Genomic DNA, 21,059 nt, shown 5'->3' with positions numbered 1-21,059 from the left:
GTCATGATTAAAATAACAGCCAGAACCCTACAATCTAAATAAGGAAAAGCTAGACTTCTTTAATAAGTCTATGACACTATTTAGCAACGGTCACAGCTACAGTGTGGAACTTCTGCCTCACCATCCTATGCTGAAGGCTAGTTTTTTTTAAATGTGAACATGTATATTTTCCAATTTACCAGGAAAAGAATGGTTTGTGAGCACAAGTTGCTAAATTACCACAATCATTACAGCCAAGTCCCAAACTCATTTTTTTCCTACTCTTGTCTGGACAAGCTGACTTATCCAGATGGAGTGGAAAAGAAAAGGACCAGGATTTGTATGTACAATCAAAGCTAGATCCTTGAGAAGACTGTGCTTTGAGTTTTCATCATGTCTACGCAGAGTGAGCTTAGCTCTTAACTAAAATACTAGGATCTGAGTATCTAGAAGAGAATTTATTTTCTGTTGATTTCTTTTTAAAGGAATGTAATGTGCTTGATTGTACTTTATGGAAGAAGACTTTGATTTTTTTTTAAAAAAGTACTATGCCTATTTAGTTCAGTAAGACTTTTAGCCTGAAATTGTATTAAATCGACTCAGTTCTAAGTAGACTTAAGGACAGTGAGTTTAAAATTGCACTTAATGGGCTTTATTGGTATAGGCTTTAAAATATTTTAATTATTTAACTGATATATCGTATCAGCAATACTAAAAATAGAGGGAAGACATAAGGAATAAAATTCTAAGATCTCATACTTTTACCATCCACACCTAAGAAGCATGTCAGGCTACTGCATCTTTTCTGTCTTCTGAGTAAAGCAATCATAATCATATTTTTAATTTTATTATTAATAGATGCCATCCAGCTTGAAAGGAATTCTTTATATGGAATTTTTTCCTACCAGGCTTGCCTTCCCGAATTACTGTATTCATCAAAGGTTTCAATCTACTATTAGTTACATGGCTATTTAGATCAGATTCTTGAATGTGTATTATCAAGGTGATAAACAAGATCAATCCTAACTGAAATTGTAGTGAGTGGTGTTGCAAAATTTGAGAACTTCTATTTTATCGACAGGAAAACGCTATCGTATGTTTTTTTATCTGTGTTGAAATAACATAGCTTTTTAAAAAATGAATTGGTATATCATTATTTATTTTTTATTTATCAGATTTAGGCATGGTTCACTTCACTATCCAAATTACTTTAATATTTATGATTTTGAAAGGCTATCATGAAATGATTGTCCAGTCAGATATTGCCCAAATTAGACAATAGTCCTATCTGAGCCTGGCCACCTGCTGATATCTGCACTGTAGGTAATCTTAAAAATAATTAGAATTATTTGAAGACTATTTCTAATCCTATGGATACACGCTCCCGTGTAGTGTAGCAAATCATCTGCATCTCTCTCCTGGTTTCAAAAATGACTTGTTCAAGGGGCCGACTGTTTTTGAGAAGCGTATGTACCAAGCCTCTTTGTGACTTAGCTGTTCATGTCGAAGCTGATTGTGCACTGGGAAAACAGGACAGTTTTAAAATAGAGAGCCTGTCTATTTATGGCTGTCTGAGTCTTGGATGCTTAGCTGGCTCCTTTGGAGAGACCTGAGACTTTCCATCACTTTGGATTGTTAAAAGTGGTCGATGATTACCAGTACAGTTTGAATGGAATTTATAGCTGTTGTAATTGAAAATTAATTTGTTTTCTGCCTTTGGTAGTCAAAGATAAAGGTGAGCCTTTGTTTGATGCTGCTGTATTTTAACTGTGTCAGGGAATCCCAGGCAGGAGGACACTTATCTTTCCTTCTTTAGCTCAAGCTGAATATTTTACCATAGTCTGCAATCTTGTATTTCAGTAGCGACCTTCATGCCTGGGTCCTAGGGGTGCTTTACAATCAGTAAAGTTAAAATCAGATCTGGTAGTGGGTGGGTGGGGGAATGCTAAAATAATTATTTTAGAAATGCTGACTAAAAGGAATCCTTCTAAAGGTTAGTTTTAAATAGTTCCCAAGTTGGGGATGCTTTCTGCTTATCAGACAGCCAGGGTCCACAGTTGAGTATGAAACTATTTAAAGTCATCTGAAATATGTTTTTTTTTAGAATGGAGGAAAGGGTATTATCAGAAAATGCCCAGATTTGTAAGATAGCAATAGCACGTAAACTTATATATCTCTTCACAGTGCTTTACAGCCCTCTCTAAGTAGTTTACACATTGCCCCCAACAATCTGGGTCCTCGTTTTACTGACCACGGAAGGATGGAAGGCCGAGTCAACCTTGAACCACTCAGAATCAAACTCCTGGAATGAGCAATACGTTAGCCTGCAGTACTGGTGGTTAAATCTATAAAATAGGGGAAAACAAGTGATTTAGTGGCCAAAGGAATATGTACCCTAACAGGTTCCTGTGAAAACCAAAATATCCTCCTGCTTCTCATATGCATTTGAAGCAACCAGAGGGCAGAAACCAGCTAACTGACCAATAAAGATATAAGAATGGATGTACACCTTATCAGGAACAGAAAATTTCCTGCATTATTGTCTGAGATGCCAGATGCCAGATGCCAAACCACATCAGTGATGCCCTTGACGTGATGTCCCGTTGCCTGGAAGCGGTCTGGGAATGGATGGGGAGGAACAGGCTTCAACTCAACCCGGACAAGACTGAATGGCTGTACATACCAGCATGTCAGGATATTCAGAGTATTCCATCCCTTAATATTGGGGGCGAGTTACTGCCCCCCGTAGATAGGGCTCACAACCTGGGTGTCCTCCTAGATTCACAGCTGTCCTTAGAAGATCACATAGGAGCTGTGACTAGGGGGGCTTTCACTCAGGTTCGTCTGGTGCGCCAGCTACGACCCTATCTGGACCTGGATGCCTTACGTACAGTCACCCATGCACTTGTGACCTCTCGTCTTGACTACTGCAACGCTCTTTACATGGGGCTGCCCTTGAGAATCACTCGGAAGCTTCAGCTGGTACAGAGTGCAGCTGCACGGACGCTTTTGGGGGCTCCCCGATACTCCCATATTACACCTCTGCTTCGTGAGCTGCACTGGCTTCCAGTTGCCTTCCGGGTGAAATTCAAGGTGCTAGTGATGACATACAAAGCCCTACATGGCATGGGTCCGGATTACCTACGGGAGCACCTACTGCCAGCGTCAACACCCCTCCGTCCTGTGCTCTCCCACAGAGAGGGCCTCCTCAGGGTGCCACCGGTCAGAGAATGCCGGCTGGTGACCCCCAGGGGGAGAGCATTCTCGGTGGGTGCGCCAGTCCTCTGGAACCGCTTACCAGCCGAAATCCGGATGGCCCCCGACCTTCGCACCTTTCGGCGAGATTTAAAAACCTTTCTATTCCAGCAAGCCGGCCTGGCCTGATAGATTTGGGGTTTTATTTGTAGATCTGGGGTTTTATTTGTTTTATTGTTGGTTTATTGTATACTTACTTTGCTCTGTACACCGCCCTGAGTCCTCCGGGAGAAGGGCGGTATATAAAACGAATAAATAAATAAATAAATAATAAATATTGTGAAATTTGCTTGAATTTGAACAGGAGGATTCAAACTAGACACATTTAGAGATCCAGACATGTCTGTCCATGTTTGATAGAGCTAGCAGATCTGGGCTACAAAATCCAAAAATTAGATTTTTCTGTATCTCTTTGCTTACCCTCTAAATGGTTCTACAGATAGTTGCATTTCAGATCTGGTAGTCTTAGTGTGAGGAAGAGTTCCAAAGAGACTTGGACAGAGGCTCTCTTTGGAGGTGTGGAAGGAGGCATCAAAGGACAAATGACAAAACATTCATTGTGACTTCACTATGTTCATGTTCATCATTTTCCACTGTGCTTAGGTGCAGGAGATGTGGAGGCAGGGAATTCAAACAATCTTTGCCAATTCTCTCTGAAAGTCTTGTGTAACCATTCCCACTTAGCCAGAGAGATCTTAACCTGCCAAAGCAAACGTTTGGGTTAAAGATGGTTGTGTGTAGAAGGAGAAATGTGTGAATATGTTGTGGTGTGAACAGTAATGTGCACGCCTCTGTATGTCCATGCAGTACTTTTGATGTGTGGGTGCCATATGTCAATCTTCCATAACATCTGCCTGGCTGATTTGATCCTGCAGGATTGGTTCACTCTTTTTCTTATTAAACAATATCATCTGTCTGCAGAAACACACCTTCTCTGTAGCAGTGTCTGCCATCTGAGAAGATATCTCCCCCCCCCCGCGAGATCCATAGCCCCACTCTGTCATTGTTTAGAAGAGCTATGAAAACCTGACTCTTCACTCAGGGCTTTGACAAGGGAGAGTGTGAACTTTCACTTCTTCATATATTTTATCTTTATCTTTCAAGCTTTACTGATTTTATTGTAAAAATTTTTTAAATCCCATTTATATCCCGCCCTTCTCCGAAGACTCAGGGCGGCTTACAATCTAAAGCACAAATCAATGTGCTTAGCAATAGCCTTCATTCTATGTATATGCCTGCTTATTAGGGCTTCACCCTCCCCAATTTTGTTTGTTTGTTGTGTGAGCTGCTCAGGGTTGATGAGAATCGGGTGACATGCAAGTCAACCCTTCCTCAGTACACCTCTAGATTTGAGTGTGACCCCAGAACCGATCAAAAAGTTATCTCTAAATTGTAATTTTTAACATGCTATAAGGAGAAATTTGTTAATTACATGGACAGTGATCATATTAACGATATTGGATTTAATTTTAAATAACTTTTAATAAACTGAAGGTTATGTTCAGTTCTTTTTGAAAGCAAAATGCGGCCTTCAGTCTGAACAAATTACACTTCCCCATTCCAATACAGGTAGTCCTCGACTTACAACAGTTCGTTTAGTGACTGTAACATCACTGAAAAAAGTGACTTATGACCATTTATCACACTTACAACAGTTGCAACATCCCTATGGTCACGTGAGCGAAATTCAAATGCTTAGCAACTGATTCATATTTCTGAAGGCAAAAACTCACTTAACAACTGTCTTGCTTAGCAACAGAAATTTTGGGCTCAGTTGTGGTTGAAAGTCAAGGATTATCTATCTGTACTATAAAAACATCCCTATAGCAGAGTTCTGTTCCTAACAATTCTGGATCCAACCCTTTATCTATTACTTACTGTTGAACTAAATAATTTTGATGTTATTCTTGGAGAAATGATAAAGTATAACTTCTTTTTTCTTTTGAAAACTTATCTGGAATATCTCTAAGAATTGCAGCAACAGATCAGAACATATTTTTCAAAGAATCAAGGGATGGGAAGGCCTCAAAACTGCATTCTTTTATATGCCTGTACAACCCACCAAGTGGAATGGAGAGCTAGTGCAATAGAGTGGTTAAAATGTTGGACTGGGAATAAAGAGAGCCTTGTTCAGAGTCCATTCCATCAGGGAATTCATTGAGTTTCTTCTGAAATTTCTTGTGCAGATGAAAATAGGAGATTCCCAGACATGGGCGGTTAAGTCTCCAAAACAAAGGCAGAATATGAATGTAACAAATAATGTAATCTAGCAGGGATATAATATAATCATTTTTCAGGCTACTGATAACCATGTTAGCTGGGCAGAGAGCAATGTGTGTTGATTGGTTGAGTGCATTTGGCCTAGTGGATCACAAATTGGACAGGCCTAAAAATCACGGTCATATGATTAGTATTAGGAATTGGCTACCACAGTTGTCTAGTGTGGGACTGACACACACTGAATTCTTCTCAGAGCTGTGTCTCTGTATTTTGATATGAATTATTCAGCAGGGAAGAAGATCAAAATATGGTTGGGCAGCTCTTGAAAATAAGAAAAGGTGCTTTGGAGCACACAGGCAGGTGAGCATAATGATTGTTTGTGACTTTTGCAAGCAAATGTGTCTTTTTTCTGGGATTGTGAGAATGCCCCCAGGAGCTGCGACATTATCTCAGGGAAAGACACCGGTGCTGTAAAAGAGTTGCAGACAGCTGCTACTTTGGTCTATGCATACACCAAAGCAGCTTTTAGGAATCAAACCAGAAGCATTGTGTAACACTAGAAAGAAGATTGTATAAGTCGGTATTGGCACTGGAGTCTGGTTTACCTTCTGCTTTGACCATACATCAGTGCAGACTGGCCATAGGGTGAGTCACCAGTGTCATATCTAAATTTGACTGCACAGGAAGACCAGGGAGACATGCTGAATATTTTCATGGAATAATCAAAATTATATGAGACCACTTGATGAAGATATATGGAAAAGAGTGGATCCAACAGACTTGTTTCCATCAAGTGATCTTAATCATGTGAAGGTTGTCTGGATAAGGATTTCCATCAATATATTAATTACTGGATCGTGTAGAAAAAAAATCCTTTCTTATCCACATTAACCCCTTTTCTTCTGTAAGCACTTCAGAGGGCATAGAGAGCTGATTTATCCTCTGTGCTACTAAACTGCTCACTCCCATTGATCTGGTTATTATACGATATGAGCTGCAAATCTGTTTCTTTGAAATATTGGTAAATTGATACAAATATATAGTATTTCTTCTGATGATAATAATAAGAAATTATCTGAGAGATGTCTTCATCATTATGTATTGTGCAAATTATTGACGTACAGAAGTAAGGCTTTTTATTTTAAAATTATATGTGGAAAGTCCTTATTTAGCAACCACAGTTGGTACTGGCAACTCAGTTGTTATGCGAGGATTAGATTAGATTTAAAAAAATTTAGATTAGATTTTTTTTTAATCTATCTTTCTTATTTTGTTAAATAATTCCAGGGAATGAACATATCTATTACTACTTCCTCTTCCTATTTTCCCTACAAGAACTCTGTGAGGTGAATTGGGTTGAGAGTCACCCATATGGTTTTCATGACTAGAACTCACAATCTCCTAGTGGTCCTTAACCACTAGACCAGGGGTAAGCAACCTTGGCTCTTTTATGACTCGTGGACTTCAATTCCTGAGCCAGTCATGCTGAGAAGAAAGGGAGAGGTTTCCATGCTGAGCCGTGCTGGCTCAGGAATTCTGGGAGTTGAAGTCCACAAGTCATAAAAGAGCCAAGGTTGCCTACCCCTGCACTAGACCAAATTGGTTCAAGTTACTATGGAAATCACAAGTGTGCTAATGATCTTATTTCAACTTTCTTTTGCTTCATAGACCTTCAAAGTTCATAAATGACAAGACTGGTCGCAAAGTTACTTTTTCATTCCTGTTGTAACTGTGAATGGTTGCTAAATGAGTTTGTTATTAAATGGCAAGCTACATTACAGGAGGGTGTGGTTGCTAAAAAGCCCTTTTTGCTATAGTTTTTTCCCCATTAATTTAAGGCAGTCTTGATAGAAGACTGACTCTCTCTCTCTCTCTCTCTCTCTCTCTCTCTCTGTGTGTGTGTGTGTGTAGGGAGAGAGAGAAAATAGGGATTCCAAATTAAGAATTTTATTCCCTCACCTAAGGGTAATGATTTTTGTTATTCTGGGTTTAGTGAATTCTCAGACACAGCATGAAACCATAAATGTTATTTTAATATCCCAAAATATTATGGAAACAAGATCATTTCTTTTCTACAGACAGTTCAAAAAGAAAACTAAAAATTCACTACTTTGTATGTTCGTTTCAGCACCTGCAGATTTAATTAAACCTTTCTTTCCATATAATAACAATAATTATACCTGAGAAACCTAAAAGAATAAGATCTCTAAGCAGGGCTTTAAGTGCTTGCAATAAGAAAAACTGTTTAAAATGGAAGGCAAGAAGTAATTACACATCTCAAGATTATTTTTTAAAAGAAAGCAGTTTTGCAAAACATACAGGTAGATTATAAAGAGACAAATATTAAGTCTGAAGTGCTGCAAATGAATATGAGTTATTTGGTGTTTGTAATTCGGAGAGTCATTTGCTGACAAATCAGCAGTAAACATTAAGCAAAATCTGTGTTCTATGATTGAGGAATACAGATTAATTTGAAGGAAAAATTGAAAATGAAACTGCTTTTTTGATGTTAATGTCTCCTCCACGAATTCCAAACATAGAAGCAAATTTTATTTCAGCAAGGATCATTCATACAAAGAACTCATGTTCCATGTTCCAACTGAAAGTGGAGAGGAAGCATAAATTCAGTTGTGGGACAGGCAATCTAGTACCTTTCAGTTGTCACATAACATCAGGCAATATGATCAAGGGACAGGGATGGTAAAAAGTTGAAATCTCAAACATCTGTCAGATACTATGTCGCCCACAACAAAGCAGTACTAGATAAATAAATGTGAGTCTTTTCCTGATAACTTGTAAATAAAATATTTTTTTCTTGAGGATTCATTTATTGAAACACACAGAAACATAACATGCAATTCTCTCAGCAAGCTTTCAGCTAGCCACGCTCTCTTGAACTATAATCCGTACCATTTTCTGTTCCACTTTTTCCCAATTTCTTCTCCATGCAATAATATCAACAAGCATTCCAGGACTTCTGAGTGCACTTTGTCACAATTCATTTAGCTTTGGATTCCCCATTTTGACTTCTCAGGATCACTTTTGTAATTTCTGCATTTCTGCAAAGCTGAGTATTTCCCAGACATGGTAGTTACATCTATCTTATATCTGAGTTTTGCTCTAATTACCAAATGTATCCATATTTGTATATTAAAAAATGGAATTATATCTGCTTGATACCCATGAATAAAAACAAAATCACTATACTGAGAAATTTCACTCTCTGTATATATTTAATATAAACATATATTGTAACAGTGAGCACTTCTTTTAATAAAATAATCTATATTTCTGATCAGTAGACAAACTTTTCCAAAAATGTTATGAGAAGAAAATTAAATTCTGTCTCCACAGTTATTTTTATTCCTATGGTAGACATTTGTATTAATAGTTAGCAGGAGGCAGCTTTCCAATTTAAGGAAACATAGGAGTGAGACTCCTTGAACTAAATAGGGTATTTTAAGCTTGTTTGGGTGGAATTGCTAGTGCCCATTGCCTAAAAGCATTAAAGAACAGATTTTGATTGTGCATTATCAGTTGATGATTAGCATCTGCTAGGGGAAATAAGCAGTTTATTAAGCTTTACTGTACAGATGGCAATTGGAAGGATTCAGATGTAAACTGAATTTTCTGTGCTGTCATTTTATTACTCAGAGCAGCTGGTTTTATTAGTCAAATAGCAGTAGTATGTTTGAATAAACCTTGAGAATTCCTGTTAGTTGCTATTGCTTAGGAGGTGCCAAAAGCATCCAAAGGAATTGTTGTTTACAACAAAGTTTCTGTAACTTGTTTAAGGGATAAATATGTTAAATAAGGCTATAAATATAAGGCAGATGGCTTTAAATGTTAATTTGCTGGAACAGCAATTGCTTTTTTTAGCTTATTTTTTTTTAATCATATAAGCAACATTTCAGTTCTTGAAGAAATAAATTCTGGTTTCCTGAGTGCAAATAGAGATACATAAAATACACATTGAAAATCATTCCCAAAGAGAGACATAATTTAAATCTTAAACAGACTTGAGCAGATAATAAACTCTGTCTCTCCATTTACATTACCCAACAAACATGAAATTGAGAATTTGCATTTACAAAGGTAACATGCCTTAGCAATGTATATTTATATACTCAAAATAAATCAAACTGTATTGAATGTCATCCTACAGTTTGGTTTGGATTCCCTGATACGGTGCTTCTGGATATCTCTTTTGGTGCCTACTAGTAACCCTGTCCTAGGCAGACCACAGCCAAGATATAGAATATGGATTCACAAGTGCAGTTGTGGCCATTGACCAAAACATTGAAGATCCTCAGCTAGATTATTGTAGAACCAGAATTAAATAGCTTGATGTGCATCCCTGCTTCTGTCTTGTACCTCATAGGTAAGGTCAAAACACAAAATAAAATTGAGATGGGGAAATATTAATAATACTGATGACCTGAGCATTTGTAAGTTTCATAGTTCAAATTCATTCAAATAACGCCACCATCTTAATTCCAGGAATAGGATGTGGCTGCTTATTTGGAAATAAGCCTCTTTATAGAGCCATCCAACTGACCATGTTTACAGAATGTTTTACCAAACAGCGGAGACAAAAATGTGGGTCATCTTTCATCTGTATGGTGGACATGATGGACTGCAGCACTAAACACCCCAATTTTAATTGGGGCTTACTTGATAAATTCATGCTTATGAGAGTACACAATGAAAAAGGTAGACACATACATATTAAATGTACAGAAATGTCAGATTTATTGGCATTGCTAAAAGAAATAGAGCTGCAGTCTTCAGTTGTTGAAGAAAATGGTTTGGTACATTGTTGAACTAGTGGATGTCCATTTTGTGAAGACATGGCACAAAGGTTGTACAATTGTACATTTAAAATCACAAAACTTTCCATGGCATCTTCAAGACCAGTAAATTCATTATTACATTTTTGTGGATCATTACTGGGCTGCAAAAAAAAAAAACCTGGGGGGGGAGGCAGTAGCAAACCAGTTCTGTAACCCTGCCAAAAACCTTCATAGAGGCAGCCATCCAGAGTCAAGGCTGACTTGAGGGTGATTTGATCTCCATTTTCAGATGCATGAAGTAAGACTTTGTTGGTTTTGTTACAAAAAGCTACTATAATTTTTCCGTTGGGAACTTTACAGAAAATAAAGTAACACAAGTCCTAGCCACCTAGCCACTAGAGAAGACAAAATAAATAATTCATCACTATTTTTCTTTATATTTTTTGGATCTCTAGGTTATTCTTGATCCTACTGCTAAAATACATGCCATGTTAGTCAGTTCCTGTCAGAAGAATGAGAAGGGAAAAATTTCCCTCTCCTGCAGCCCTTTCTGCATCCATCCTTAAATTTATTCTCCACTGCAGAAGTTTTTGTGGGATAGAGAGGTAGTTCAGGAAGATAAGAGATTTCAGGGAAAAAATTCTGTAACCATGTTTGTACATTTCAGCAGCCAGTGATGTCTGCTTTTGGCATTAGGTTGACAATATTTTCAGGGTGTTTTTACCAACCCAAAGAATCAATGCAGACAAATAAAAGATTTTGATTGCTCTTAAAGGGTCACTTCTCTTGTTAGTATTATTGCTACGGTGAGATCATACTGTGCCATCATACAGTTCTTTATTGGGACACCTCATTTTTGACACATCAGCATGTTTGAATCTCCCCTGCAGTTTTGCTATCTTGTCTGATTGCGACAAACCATATATGACAAATTTTCTGGAATTTCATAATTTCAGGTCATCAGTCAAAAAGCTGTGGATTTAAATGCAATTCCTCAGTAATAAAAATCTAAAGCGCAAACAGAAAAATACTGTTACCGAATGCTTTTAATGATGGAAACTTGTTGCAGAATGCTACTTGTGACTGTCAAAAATAAAAGTCTTAACTTTGCATCAGAATGTTGGACTCTTCACTCCTCCATTTATCTGCCTGAGCATTACATCTGTAATTTCTTTATCTTCTTGGAATCACAGCTGTTGGAGTGGCATTACTGCTTTATTAGTTTCTACTGAGATCTGAAGAACTGCGGACAGAAAATGGAAACAGCACATAGCACACCCCAAATGGGTTCCATGTGTAGCATTACTTTTAAAATCTTGGAACATTTAAGGTATAAAAAACACACATGGGAGGGTATTCCTGACAGAAGCTTACATGACAACTGATGCTGCTCAAAACTTCAGCTTAGGGTCGGGTGGCCTAATTGTGCAGTGTAAGGTGCATCCAAATCTGGAGGATAATCCGTGGCATCTACAAATAACGTGTATTGTAAAAAGAGATGCCTTTGCTCACTTTTGAAAGAGCCTGTCATCATCTTGTCATCTCATTATAGACTGCAGCAATAAATAGCAATATATGGACCGGTGTAAAATTGGCAGATTTTACTGTCTCATTATTGGGACAATATTCCACATGATTTCTTTTTCAGGTTAAAAAATACACCAGACATCTTTTTTCATACCCAATCCATTCTACATATCCAGGCTTTTTATATGAATTTTCCCTAATATGCATAGCTGCTAATATAAAGTCCCTGAGAAACTTTACAACATAAATTTCCCTGAGGTTGTACCTTGTTAATACATTTCTCTAAGGCAGGCTCTTTAGGCATCTGTTTCTCCAGTGTAAGCTCTCTCTTTTTTTAACGTAACAATTTCTTTTTGCATTTCAGTTTCAGAAACACATTCTTTTCCAGCCACATTCCTCCTGAACAATGTGTTTTGTATGGAGATTTTTATGAGAGTAGGTTCTTGCAGAGTTTCTTTTGGCCAATCTCCAAAGAATCCAAAGAATCATTTTTTTCTGCCCCAACCGAACAGCAAATGTACCCACTCCATTCCATCCCACCTTGTCCAAGTCTAGATTGGTGCTAACGAAGACCATCTATGTTCCTTTTGCCTTCAAAGCAGACTTACGGACTGTCTCATCTCTGTCAGACTGTGTTATGTGAAGCAGATGTTTCATTTGGCCTAATGGTATGCATGTTTGGCCCCGTATGTTCTCAGATCCAGTCTCACAGAAATCCTTGGTAAATTTATTTTAAGTACAAGGGCTGTGTTGCAGAAGACAATGTGCTTGTTTCATCCAGTTTTACATTTTAGTTACTGTGAAAAACTGTAATTAAGACAAGAAGAGGTAGTCCTCAACTTACAACAATTCGCTTAGGGGCCATTCAAAGTTACAGTGGCACTGAAAAAAGTGACTTTGACCATTTTTCACACTTACGACCATTGCAGCATGGCAACTGGCATGGATTTATGATGGTTGTAGTGTCCTGGGGTCATGTGACCACCTTTCGCGATCTACTGACAAGGAGAGTCAAGAAGGAAACCAGATTCATTTAACAACCATGTTATTAATTTAACAAATGCAGTGATTTACTTAGCAATTGTGGCAAGAATAGTCATAAGATGGGTCAAAACTCACTTAACAACTTTCATGCTAGGGAACAAACATTTTGGGCTCAATTATGGTCATAAGTTGAGGACTATCTCTAATGCATTTCCGATGGTGGGCTACAGTGTCAGGGTTAGCTGTGCTGTTTCTCAAAGCATTGAACCCAATAAATGCAGTTGATGAATGCCCTCATGAAGAATTATTGTATAAATATGGCTGGGCTACAATGCTTTCTCTTCTCAGGAAGAGAAAGGAACTTCATTTTGGGTACATAGGCAGAACAGAAAAGTAGGAAGCATTGGAGCTTTTAAACCCTTTTTTTGTTTTTTTCCAGTGGTGCATGAATGTAAAATGGCTCATCAGAACCGAATTCTTCTCAGCCACATAAGGCTGGGATGTAGTCTGGAAGAGAGAGATGCACGTATCATCTGTTTTAGATGTATTACAGAGGTGATGTGAAGGTGAAAGCAGACTTGCAGAATGCTGGAAAATCATTGATATTCCGACTCTGAGCCTGTAAATGGCTCTGTGGCAGATGGAGTCTCTGTCAAGGAAGAAAAATGGCAGCTCTGGAGCATTGGAGATGTTTTTCCTAGCAGCTCAACTCGTGGGCTGTGACCTTCCAGTGTTCAGGAGTTATGCTTCTGCTTTAATAAATTGTCCTCTGCTTTTTATTCCTTAAAAGTAGATAAATAGTCGTCATCATAATTCAAGACAAATTGAGCTGTTTCATTATAAAAGGAACATAAGCCTACTTTATTATCTACATGCTTAATATGACAGCTTTTAAGTGTGCTTGCTTTCCTGAATGGAGATAGGAAACCACAGCATTTTTTTTAAAGGCCATAGGATTAAAATTAAGAGACACAAAACCTAAAATAAATTAAATTTTGCTAGGCCCTAGAGCTGGTATTGTCTCGGAATACCCTTGAGAAAGAGAACAGAAAATAAGATATTTAAAGGCACAAGTACAAAAAAACTTGCTATATCTGATCAACGAGAATGGGTGAAATTGTAGCCCTGTGAACATTTTAAGATTTTTCAGCTGATAAACTGCCTATGTTACACCATAATGGATTATGTTATTTTAGATCAGAGCTAAATGTCAATGTGTCATATTTCATTGATTTTGTTTAAAATGATTGGTAACTAGGTGGCTTAATGGAAGAAAGCTGAAAAACATCAGCCTACTAAGCCCTACATTCTATAATAAAAGACAGGGAAAAATTTTGTGGATGGCAGAACCTAGCTGTCTGGTGGAACTACAGTGATGAAATGGTGATGAAATACTATAAACAGGTAATCCTCAACTTGCAACCACAGTTGAGCCCAAAATTTCCATTGCTAAGCAGAACAATTGTGAAGTGAGCTTTGCTCCATTTTGCCTTTTTTGCCACAGTTCTTAAGCGAATCACTGCAGTTCTTACGTGGATCATGTGATTGTTAAGTGAATCTGGCTTCCCCATTGACTTTGCTTGTTGGAAGTCAGCTGGGTAGATTACAAATGGTGATCGCATGAATCTGGGACACTGCAACTGTCATAAATGTATGGCACTTGCCAAGTGCCCGAATTTTGAATATGTGACCCTGGGGTGCTGCAATAGTCCTAAATGTGAAAACAGGTCATAAGTTACTTTTTCACTTTTTTGAATGATCTCTAAATGAATGGTTGTAAGTTGAGGACTACCTGTATTTCATGATGCGGACTGTTGCCTTTCATACTTGCATTCTGCTTATTTCATCAGTTGTCCTCCTTCAGCTTCCCATAGACGCCTGTGAGATCAGACTGAGGTTAGCTGATTTCAAGAATAAGATGGTTTTATATATCTTTTAACTATCTACAGGTAATCCTTGACTTACGACAACAACTGAGTCTGGAATTGTGGTTGCAAGCCATTGTGATTGTAAGTTGAGGCACCACATGACCAGACCTAATTTTTTGAATCTATTTTATGACATTATTAAGCAAATCACAGAGTCGTTAAGTCAATCATGTAGTTAAGCAAACCATGCAGTCATAAGTCCAAATCTACTCTCCTGAATAGGCATTTTTTGGTAACTGACAAAAACTTTCAAAATTGCAGTTCCATGACCACAGGATGCTGCAGCCAGTTGTATACGTGAACTACTTGCCAAGTGCCCAAAATGTGATCAGATTATTTATGGGAGGGTCAACATGAGGTTTTATGACACTGGAAGTGCTTTATAGGCTATAAAATACCCTTTCAGAGGCAATTTTAACTTCAAACTGGTTGTAAGTTGAAGACTTATTTCTGTATTTCTGACTTGAAACCCAAAATGGGAGAATAATGTTGCCAGTGTTTAATTTCTAAATATACATTCTGGAGGTTGCTGCTTTACCAGCCAGTTGGCTTTTGTGAGGTAAACTGTAGTCAGAAAAGCATTTACAATAATTTCACACTAATGCCATTTCTGGCTCTTTTGTATGGAAAAGATGAACAAGTGTGAATACAGATAGTGCTTGCTCGCCAACTGCTCGCTCAATGACCCTTTCAAAGTTGCAATGGTGCTGAGCGAGTGCTACTTATGACTGGTCCTTGAAGTTCTGAATGTTGTAGCATCCTCCCAGTCATGTGATTGTATTTCGGGTGCTTGGCAGCCAGGTTGTACTTATAACCATTACATCAACTTATAGTCATGTGATCGCCATTTGCAACTTTCCCTGCCAGCTTTCCACAAGCAAAATCAATGGGGAAGTCGGGAAGGAAGATTACAGATCACTCTGCTAGGTTCCCCACACACCTTGCTGCACACCAACTTGTGTTCTCCTTCCCTCAGCCTCTCTGCTCTTGCACCAACCTGCACCCTCCTTCTCTCTGCCTCTTTGCGTTTGTGCCGCACTGCAGCCCCCCTGTCCCAACTCACATGCATCCTGTGGGGGGACGCCCGGGGCCTTCTCCATCCACTTGTGACACTCCCGTATTTCTTATCTGAGACTCTCCCCACTTTCCATTTATTGACCCAGACATCTTATGAAGTCAACCAGGACTGCCTGGTTGCTAAGTGATGTTGTCATGTGACATTGTGCTTTACAGCCACATCATTTAACAGAAGCAAAACCAATTGCTTATTGCAATCCAAATATTACCTGTAATGATAAATAGTGGCTTCTATTTCTTTAAAAAATATTTTGATTTGGTGTTATCTATTCAATTTTTCCCCCTAAGGCACCTTTTCTCAAGGTTGAACCACTTTTCAAAAAAGCATAATTAAAAAGTAGCTCACAGAATACCTAGTTCAGAGTAAGCAACTTCTACTTAGCGGGATCTCTTCACTTGGAAAATATAACTCTGAGGGCAGTAATATGGTTATATTACTGGATTAACGTTTTTAAAAGATTATTTAAAAAGATATTTTGTGCAACAAATATGCAAAATATAAAAAATAAAAAAGGAATGGCTAAAATTACATTAATATAAAAATTCCATTGAAATGAAAAAGTTAAAATGTTATCATATTTATATATTAAAAGACCTTGGAGAATAAAAATATTTTTGCTGTAGTGAAAAGAGAACAAAGTAGGTTTCAACTGTGCCTCACAGAAGTGGGCAATCTACAGTACAGCTGTTCCCTGCCTCCCTCAAGATAGAGGCATTAACCCACTTTTCAGCTGAGTTTGTTTGTTTAAAAATAAATTATGTTTTTAAGAATCACCATTTTCCACTTTAATTCAGACAGGTGGTTCCAGTATGGCATAACAATCATAATGATCTCACCTCCTAGCATTCAAATACCTACTATTATTCATTTGGGGCTTGTATAAAATAATTGTCCTTTTTAAACTGTTTTTTTTTGTTAAAAATGTTTTATAGTAGAAATCTGTGAATAATTGAATACATTATTTTAATCATTCTCTACCTAGCTAATTTACCATCTTTTCTCTTAATAAACTTGTACCAAGAATCACTAATATGGTTTTTATATATTTCAAGGGACATCTGCTGTCTTTCAACTTTTAAAAGTATCTTGATGCCAATCTGAGCATGGGATTGCTGAGAAACACAGCCAAAATGTTCAGCTGGAGATATTTTAGAGCAACAAATAATAATTAAAATGAAGATTTTGTATCCATAATCTGCCTTGGCTAGTCTTTATTATCCAGTTCATAATTGTTAGGTGTATAGAAAGCAATAAACAAAGTTATATTTTCCAGTGTCACGGCTGTTGCATTAAAATCTGCAGTTTCTCAAATTATTGAGGTTACAGTTTTTGCTCCAGAAAGTTAGCCTACTCTCAGACTAACAATGTGTCTGCTCCTTGTTTGATATTCTGACTTAGAATATGAACCGATTTCAATGGGCACAAGGAGGAATGAAGTCTTGCAATTCAAAATGGCTACTCAGATTTATTTATTTATTATTTCTTTTGTGCTGCTGCTGTTACTCAAAAGTGCTGCATTTTGCTTAACATTCAGATGTTTGTTAACTTCTTATCAGCTGTTGTAGAACCTCAAGCTTCAGAATCAAAGAAGAAATGAAAATACACGGAAACGAGGCTGATATTAAAGATTCCCTATAGTTTCCATAGGAATGCTTGGTTCCTTAAGGAGTACGAGACTGGTTATCAGGCATGAGAAACATAGTTGCATTCAAAGAAATTGTTCTTTCTTGATGCATAATTTGCTGGAATCTGTGCATATTTTAAAAATATATGCTCTATTTCCAAATAAAAAAGATAGTTTTCTAAGGATCCACTTTCACTTGGATTTGATTGCAAGATAAGAAAAGTCACCAAGTGAGAGCAAAGGAATCCTAAAACTACCTCTGAAAGTTGTCTCAAGCTGTGTAAATTAAGAAATCTTTAATCTAGGGGTTCAGACTGCACCTCCTAGTTCATGATGGTTACAGAAGAGTAAGAATTGGATATCCAACACATTTGGAGGTTACCAAGTTGAGAAGGTTTTTTTATTTATTGTACAGCTATTTAGGTTTAGGCTAGTCCAGGGGTAGGCAACCTTGGCTCTTTTATGACTCATGGACTTCAACTCCCAGAATTCCTGAGCCGGCCATAGAATTCTGGGAGTTGAAGTCCATAAGTTGTAAAAGAGCCAAGGTTGCCTACCCCTGGGCTAGTCCAACTGAGTTCATATTTTTTGAAGTTTGAACTAACTAGTCCAAAATCTCACTGAGGAACAGGGAGGATGGCTGCCACTGAAAGAAAAGATGAAATATCTCTCCCCTCTTCCAACCTCCTTTAGGTTCATGAAAGACATTTCAAGGGTCACTATCGTCAGGATTCCTTGTGAATCTGTAGTTTATTGGTAGGACATTTTGTTTCTATTACATCCAAGAGTGAATGCTTCGTTATTTATAGGAACTAGGGAATGTTAATAGCAATAAAAAGTACAGGCAATCCTCAACTTATAACCATTTATTTAATGACCATTCAAAGTTACAATGGCATTGAGAGTGACTTATGACCAGTTTTCACACTTACAACTATTGCAGCATCCCCATGGTCACATGATCAAAAGTCAGACACTTGACAATGGGCATGCAGTGTAACAGAGTCATGCAACCTTCTGATGTGTAAAGACAGTGAGGAAACCGGATTCACTTAACAACCATGTTACTAACTTAACAACTGCAGTGATTCAACTTAACAACTGTGGCAAAATGGGGCAAAACTGTCTTGCTTAGCAATGGAAATTTTGGGCTCAATTGTGGTTGTAAGTCGAGGACTACTTGTACAGTACTGTAAAATGTTAAGGTACGGGATAGCAGATGGATAGCTGATTCCTAAAATTTGCTACATTTGTGTTAAGGATGTGTGTGTGTGTGTGTGTGTGTGTGTGTGTGTGAAAACTAAGTAAATCCAACATAATATTATCTAATACCGGCACAAATGTTTTGGATTAGTGGCTTGCGTTGCAAACCCCATAGAGTTAATAATTTACATTTTCTCTGCTAGTGGTGATTAATTATAGCCTGTGACTACATTGACCTCTTTAGATTCTAAATTTTAGGTGGATGACAGTTCTAGTTTGGTCCATGCTCACATGCATTATACAGTTAAGAAAACATTAGGAAATAGTTGAAAGCTGAATTGGTGCTTATGGAAGCTTCCTTTTCACGTCCAACAAGGATTATTATTATTTACCAACCAATATTCCTCCATAAAATTCTATGCTCTTTATGTGTTCACCTACGTAAGCTGTGTCAGTATGAATTAGATTTTTAAAGTAGCAAGTACTGGATGAGTTATTCCCTTATTTAATAGCAGTGCGGCTATCTCAGAAATTATTGGTGCCATGAATTAGGATTAATTACATCAACAGAAGGATGTAGTGATAACTTTCCTAGTTATGTGCAGGTTAATTAAATCCAGTTTATGCACACTTAGTAAAATATTTCACAAAATGAAAGCTTGCATTTTTGTATTTTAAAATAAATGGCTTCTTAAAGAATGATAGCTTTCATTTTATAGAAGAATATTGTTGCTTACCAATAATTTAAGCATTTTTGAAAAAGGCCATAGTACCGGTATTTTTTTTCAGAGGCATGACTTAAACACTGTAATAGGTTTTTTTTTAAAAACTCAAACTTTCCATTGTTAATTCATCCTGAAGTGAATAGCTTCTTCTTTAAAGGGCTATGACTTTGCATGTTACAAAAGAATATCATTAATTGCCAACAATTCAGTCACATCCTGTAATTTAAAAATGGCATTTGAAATTCTAGTTTCCAGATGATACATAGTATGTATTATAGTTAAGATTACTTTTGTACCATGGTGGTCTTCCATACAGTTGAAATAAAAACATAATTAGGATAGTTATTAACCATTATAAGTAATTATTGTGGAATGAAAATGATTGACTTACAATGTATACGTAACTTTCATTGTTAAACAACCTCTATTATGTTATATATTAGTATATATTCGTACACTTCTGTAGTCTGAATGGCAAACAGTTTTGATGAATACTTTCGACATACTTTCCAGAGAAATAAATCGTCTTTGTCTCCTTAGTACCCATTGATTTTTCCTTCAAGGGTACATTAACAATGCTGATGGAACCTAGGCTGTTGGCATTTGGCAGGGAGAAAATGTTAAAATAAAAACATCTATAATATTTAAACATTGTTGTACAACACAGCTATATTTGAATCCAGGAAAATTGAGGGAAGGACAAAATGCTGAAAAGAGAAGGCAGGGGGTGGAATCAGAAAAAAGAACAAATGATGCAAAAAGAAAATGACACGGAGGTCTTGGTTTAATACATATGTATTCCAGGTTGATGGTTGATTTCATTAGCAAATCTCATTGTTATGCAATGTCTGTTCTTCTGCAGCAAAATGAATATTGCATTCTCTCAGGCTGTGTGTCTATTTTCTGTTGATGGATAAATGAAAGGATATATATTTACTGTTTTTCACAGACTTTCATGCATTTTATAAGGGGAAAAAAACAAAGCTTATGATTCAGTTTATCCTCCCCCCTCTCCTTCTGTTCTTGTAAAGCTTTTAAGAGCTGCATACTAATGAATATTTTAATACACGGTACCCTGTACAAATTAACCGGCGTTACAGTGGAGATAGTCAGAATGAATTTGGTTGTTTTTTTCATGTTCTGCTGGAGAGGGGTTACATTTAAGCAAGAAACCTCCCGAAAGCTGTCAGACTGAGTATGCAAGGCTTTATTACTCTGTACAATAGGAACTACTCTGATACTATCTTTTTCTTATTATCCTTTTCTAAAAGTGATACAGGAATTTCATTTCCTTATGGCTACTGTAATAACTATATACGTTTTATACATTTTAATATATTACCGTAATATAAAACATTTTAAATGTTTATGGTTATAAAAAATCACAAACCTGCAAACTTTGTTTGAACTGTTGTTATAGTATAATCAATTGAAATATTAGAACGAGTGTAGAAAATGATTGCCCTACCATAGCCCAATATGGTTATGGAAAATAGGCAGAAATATAAACACCTGGGTTTCCAGAGATGATACGATTTATTATCACTGTCTTTGAATTTCTTGTTAGATCCAGCTCAGAGGACTAGTGATATGATTTGGAAGATGTAATGAAAAGTTAGCAACTGGTGGCTAATAGATCTTTTTTATCCCAATGTAGGTTTTTATTGTTCAGGTACAAATATTGTAGTTTTGAAATTAAAAGAATTCTTTCTATTGGTCTAAAAGTCTCCAAATATTCCTCAT

The 21,059-nt window shown here is 37.1% G+C and overlaps 1 protein-coding gene across 12 annotated transcripts in view; it reads left to right on the top strand.

Annotated features, from left to right (window-relative positions):
• BAZ2B (bromodomain adjacent to zinc finger domain 2B) overlaps window positions 1-21,059 on the top strand; it is a 227,931-nt gene that overhangs the window by 71,168 nt on the left and 135,704 nt on the right. The window contains exon 1 of one of the 12 annotated variants that reach the window (XM_083370563.1): window positions 1,665-1,714. The exons of the other annotated variants lie outside the window; for them this stretch is intronic. The gene's annotated coding sequence lies outside the window, so the exon portion shown is untranslated. Of the gene's footprint in view, window positions 1-1,664; window positions 1,715-21,059 lie in introns of those variants that run through there. 12 annotated transcript variants of the gene reach the window in all.

Source organism: Vipera ursinii (assembly GCF_947247035.1).
Source record: "Vipera ursinii genome assembly, chromosome: 1".
Lineage (NCBI taxonomy): Eukaryota > Metazoa > Chordata > Lepidosauria > Squamata > Viperidae > Vipera > Vipera ursinii.
Note: the sequence above shows the minus strand (reverse complement) of the source record. Positions and strands in the feature narration are given on the sequence as shown.